The sequence below is a fragment of the Carcharhinus amblyrhynchos genome, unplaced genomic scaffold (assembly GCF_965287045.1).
Source record: "Carcharhinus amblyrhynchos unplaced genomic scaffold, sCarAmb.v2.hapA scaffold_926, whole genome shotgun sequence".
NCBI classification, from domain to species: domain Eukaryota; kingdom Metazoa; phylum Chordata; class Chondrichthyes; order Carcharhiniformes; family Carcharhinidae; genus Carcharhinus; species Carcharhinus amblyrhynchos.
This window is the reverse complement of record NW_027650666.1, coordinates 22,297-28,054: the sequence shown is the minus strand read 5'-3', so window position 1 is coordinate 28,054 and position 5,758 is coordinate 22,297.

Below are 5,758 nucleotides of genomic sequence, written 5' to 3'. Positions count from 1 at the left end.
CTCTCTTACTCCGAGTCTCATTCTTCGTAAACTGCTGTCGATGGGAGTCACAGAGTAACACCACCCCCGACACAGTGCGGCGCTCCCTCAGCACCAACCCTCCCCACAGTGCGGCGCGCCCTCAGTACTGACCCTCCCCACAGTGCGGCGCTCCCTCAGCACCGACCCTCCCCACAGTGCGGCGCGCCCTCAGTACTGACCCTCCCCACAGTGCGGCGCTCCCTCAGCACCGACCCTCCCCACAGTGCGGCGCGCCCTCAGTACTGACCCTCCCCACAGTGCGGCGCTCCCTCAGCACCGACCCTCCCCACAGTGCGGCGCTCCCTCAGCACCGACCCTTCCCACAGTGCGGCGCTCCCTCAGCACCGACCCTCCCACAATGCGGCGCTCCCTCAGCACCGACCCTCCCCACAGTGCGGCGCTCCCTCGGCACCGACCCTCCCCACAGTGCGGCGCTCCCTCGGCACCGACCCTCCCCACAGTGCGGCGCTCCCTCGGCACCGACCCTCCCCACAGTGCGGCGCTCCCTCGGCACCGACCCTCCCCACAGTGCGGCGCTCCCTCGGCACCGACCCTCCCCACAGTGCGGCGCTCCCTCGGCACCGACCCTCCCCACAGTGCGGCGCTCCCTCGGCACCGACCCTCCCCACAGTGCGGCGCTCCCTCGGCACCGACCCTCCCCACAGTGCGGCGCTCCCTCGGCACCGACCCTCCCCACAGTGCGGCGCTCCCTCGGCACCGACCCTCCCCACAGTGCGGCGCTCCCTCGGCACCGACCCTCCCCACAGTGCGGCGCTCCCTCGGCACCGACCCTCCCCACAGTGCGGCGCTCCCTCGGCACCGACCCTCCCCACAGTGCGGCGCTCCCTCGGCACCGACCCTCCCCACAGTGCGGCGCTCCCTCGGCACCGACCCTCCCCACAGTGCGGCGCTCCCTCGGCACCGACCCTCCCCACAGTGCGGCGCTCCCTCGGCACCGACCCTCCCCACAGTGCGGCGCTCCCTCGGCACCGACCCTCCCCACAGTGCGGCGCTCCCTCGGCACTGTGCACAATTCCAGGCCATTCAGCCCTTCTCTTCGAGTCTGTTACACAGGAATAGGAGGTGGCCATTCAATCTCTCATGCCCAATGCTCCCAGTGTGGGTCTAACCCAGGGATACGGAGACCGGAACTGTGCACGGTGCTCCCAGTGTGGGTCTAACCCAGGGATACGGAGAGCAGAACTGTGCACGGTGCTCCCAGTGTGGGTCTAACCGAGGGGATACGGAGACCGGAACTGTGCGCGGTGCTCCCAGTGTGGGTCTAACCGAGGGGATACGGAGACCGGAACTGTGCGCGGTGCTCCCAGTGTGGGTCTAACCGAGGGATACGGAGACCGGAACTGTGCACGGTGCTCCCAGTGTGGGTCTAACCCAGGGGATACGGAGACTGGAACTGTGCACGGTGCTCCCAGTGTGGGTCTAACCGAGGGATAGGGAGACTGGAACTGTGCACGGTGCTCCCAGTGTGGGTCTAACCGAGGGATAGGGAGACTGGAACTGTGCACGGTGCTCCCAGTGTGGGTCTAACTGAGGGATACGGAGATTGGAACTGTGCACGGTGCTCCCAGTGTGGGTCTAACCCAGGGGATACGGAGACTGGAACTGTGCACGGTGCTCCCAGTGTGGGTCTAACTGAGGGATACGGAGATTGGAACTGTGCACGGTGCTCCCAGTGTGGGTCTAACTGAGGGATACGGAGATTGGAACTGTGCACGGTGCTCCCAGTGTGGGTCTAACCGAGGGATACGGAGACCGGAACTGTGCACGGTGCTCCCAGTGTGGGTCTAACCCAGGGGATACGGAGACTGGAACTGTGCACGGTGCTCCCAGTGTGGGTCTAACCGAGGGATAGGGAGACTGGAACTGTGCACGGTGCTCCCAGTGTGGGTCTAACCGAGGGATAGGGAGACTGGAACTGTGCACGGTGCTCCCAGTGTGGGTCTAACTGAGGGATACGGAGATTGGAACTGTGCACGGTGCTCCCAGTGTGGGTCTAACCCAGGGGATACGGAGACTGGAACTGTGCACGGTGCTCCCAGTGTGGGTCTAACCGAGGGATAGGGAGACTGGAACTGTGCACGGTGCTCCCAGTGTGGGTCTAACCGAGGGATAGGGAGACTGGAACTGTGCACGGTGCTCCCAGTGTGGGTCTAACTGAGGGATACGGAGATTGGAACTGTGCACGGTGCTCCCAGTGTGGGTCTGACCAATGGATCTCCAACTCAGATAAGTAACTCTCCAATTCGTTCCACCCCCAGTGTCCTCACTCGCTGTGCCTTCACCCACCCCACCCTCCAAGTCAGTTTCCAATCCGCTCCCAACACCTTTTCAATGGGCCCCTCCCAGATCACAACTCGGTCATGTGGAGAGGGTTAGAATACAAGAGCAGGGATGGACTTCTGAGTCTGGATAAGGCTCTGGGTCAGACCCCATGTGGAGGATTGGGAGCAGTTTTGGGTCCCCGTATCTAAGGAAGGATGTGCCGGGACTCGGAAAGGATCCAGAGGGAGGTTCACAAGGATGATCCCTGGAATGAAGAGCTTGAGGAACGGGTTGAGGACTCTGGGTCTGTCCTCGGGGGTTTAGAAGGATGGGGGGGGGGATCTTATTGAAACTTACAGGATAAGAAGGGTGCCAGGCAAAAGGCAGGGAATTATAGGCCGGTTAGTTTAACATCTGTTGGAGGTAAAATGTTGGAATCCGTCATCCAGGAGGAAATAGCGAGGCATCTTGAGGAGAATTGTTTGATAGAGCAGACGCAGCACGGTTTCATTAAGGGGAAGTCGTGTCTGACAAATTTACTGGAGTTCTATGAGGATGTGTTGAGGGCGGTGGATAGAGTGGGACGTGGAGAGGATGTTTCCACCAGTAGGAAAAACTGGAACCAGAGAGGGCACAACCTCAGGGTAAAGGGACGGTCCTTTAAAACAGAGATGGGGAGGGATTTCTTCAGCCAGAGAGTGGGGAATGTGGGGAACTCTTTGCCCCAGAGGAGGCCGGGTCACTGAGTGTCTTTAAGACAGAGATAGATCGGTTCCTGATTAATAAGGGGATCGGGGAAAAGGCAGGAGAATGGGGGATGGGGAAAATATCAGCCATGATTGAATGGGGGGAGCAGAGTCGATGGGCCGAGTGGCCTCATTCTGCTCCTGTCTCTGATGGTTTTATGGTCTGTGAGGATGATGGGAAGGGGCTACAGGAGGATTTTGACAGATTCTGGGGCCAGAATTCGCGCAAAAGCTGGAGGATAGTGACACAGTGGGTTAGCGCTGCTGCCTCGCAGCGCCAGGGACCCGGGTTCGATTCCCGGCTTTGCTCACTGCCTGTGTGGAGCCAGCACATTCTCTCTATGTCTGCCTGGGTTTCCTCCGGGTGCTCCGGTTTCCTCCCACAGAGAGAGAGGGGAGCGCGTGAGAGAGAGAGAGGGGAGTATGCGCGTGTGTGAGAGAGAGGGGAGTGTGTGTGTGTGTGAGAGAGAGGGGAGTGTGCGTGTGTGTGTGTGAGAGGGGAGTGTGCGTGTGTGTGTGTGTGTGTGAGAGGGGAGTGTGCGTGTGTGTGAGAGAGAGGGGAGTGTGCGTGTGTGTGTGTGAGAGGGGAGTGTGCGTGTGTGTGAGAGAGAGGGGAGTGTGCGTGTGTGTGAGAGAGAGGGGAGTGTGCGTGTGTGTGTGTGAGAGGGGAGTGTGCGTGTGTGTGTGTGAGAGGGGAGTGTGTGTGTGTGTGAGAGAGAGGGGAGTGTGCGTGTGTGTGAGAGAGAGGGGAGTGTGCGTGTGTGTGAGAGAGAGGGGAGTGTGCGTGTGTGTGAGAGAGAGGGGAGTGTGCGTGTGTGTGAGAGAGAGGGGAGTGTGCGTGTGTGTGAGAGAGAGGGGAGTGTGCGTGTGTGTGAGAGGGGAGTGTGCGTGTGTGTGAGAGAGAGGGGAGTGTGCGTGTGTGTGAGAGAGAGGGGAGTGTGTGTGTGTGTGAGAGAGAGGGGAGTGTGCGTGTGTGTGAGAGAGAGGGGAGTGTGCGTGTGTGTGAGAGAGAGGGGAGTGTGCGTGTGTGTGAGAGAGAGGGGAGTGTGCGTGTGTGTGAGAGAGAGGGGAGTGTGCGTGTGTGTGAGAGAGAGGGGAGTGTGCGTGTGTGTGAGAGAGAGGGGAGTGTGCGTGTGTGTGAGAGAGAGGGGAGTGTGCGTGTGTGTGAGAGAGAGGGGAGTGTGCGTGTGTGTGAGAGAGAGGGGAGTGTGCGTGTGTGTGAGAGAGAGGGGAGTGTGTGTGTGTGAGAGAGGGGAGTGTGCGTGTGTGTGAGAGAGAGGGGAGTGTGCGTGAGAGAGAGAGGGGAGTGTGCGTGTGTGTGAGAGAGAGGGGAGTGTGTGTGTGTGAGAGAGGGGAGTGTGCGTGTGTGTGAGAGAGAGGGGAGTGTGCGTGTGTGTGAGAGAGAGGGGAGTGTGCGTGTGTGTGAGAGAGAGGGGAGTGTGCGCGTGTGTGAGAGAGAGGGGAGTGTGCGCGTGTGTGAGAGAGAGGGGAGTGTGCGTGTGTGTGAGAGGGGAGTGTGTGGTGTGTGTGAGAGAGAGGGGAGTGTGCGTGTGTGTGAGAGAGAGGGGAGTGTGTGTGTGTGTGAGAGAGGGGAGTGTGCGTGTGTGTGAGAGAGAGGGGAGTGTGCGTGTGTGTGAGAGAGAGGGGAGTGTGCGTGTGTGTGAGAGAGAGGGGAGTGTGCGTGTGTGTGTGAGAGAGGGGAGTGTGCGTGTGTGTGAGAGAGAGGGGAGTGTGCGTGTGTGTGAGAGAGAGGGGAGTGTGTGTGTGTGTGAGAGAGAGGGGAGTGTGCGTGTGTGTGAGAGAGAGGGGAGTGTGTGTGTGTGTGAGAGAGGGGAGTGTGCGTGTGTGTGTGAGAGAGGGGAGTGTGCGTGTGTGTGAGAGAGAGGGGAGTGTGCGTGTGTGTGAGAGAGAGGGGAGTGTGCGTGTGTGTGAGAGAGAGGGGAGTGTGCGTGTGTGTGAGAGAGAGGGGAGTGTGTGTGTGTGTGAGAGAGAGGGGAGTGTGTGTGTGAGAGAGAGGGGAGTGTGCGTGTGTGTGAGAGAGAGGGGAGTGTGCGTGTGTGTGAGAGAGAGGGGAGTGTGCGTGTGTGTGAGAGAGAGGGGAGTGTGCGTGTGTGTGAGAGAGAGGGGAGTGTGCGTGTGTGTGAGAGAGAGGGGAGTGTGTGTGTGTGTGTGAGAGAGAGGGGAGTGTGCGTGTGTGTGAGAGAGAGGGGAGTGTGCGTGTGTGTGAGAGAGAGGGGAGTGTGCGTGTGTGTGAGAGAGAGGGGAGTGTGCGTGTGTGTGAGAGAGAGGGGAGTGTGCGTGTGTGTGAGAGAGAGGGGAGTGTGTGTGTGTGTGTGAGAGAGAGGGGAGTGTGCGTGTGTGTGTGAGAGAGGGGAGTGTGTGTGTGTGTGTGAGAGAGAGGGGAGTGTGTGTGTGTGTGAGAGAGAGGGGAGTGTGCGTGTGTGTGAGAGAGAGGGGAGTGTGCGTGTGTGTGAGCGAGAGGGGAGTGTGCGTGTGTGTGAGAGAGAGGGGAGTGTGCGTGTGTGTGAGAGAGAGGGGAGTGTGCGCGTGTGTGAGAGAGAGGGGAGTGTGTGTGTGTGTGAGAGAGGAGTGTGCGTGTGTGAGAGAGAGAGGGGAGTGTGCGTGTGTGTGAGAGAGAGGGGAGTGTGCGTGTGTGAGAGAGAGGAGTGTGCGTGTGTGTGAGAGAGAGGGGAGTGTGTGTGTGTGAG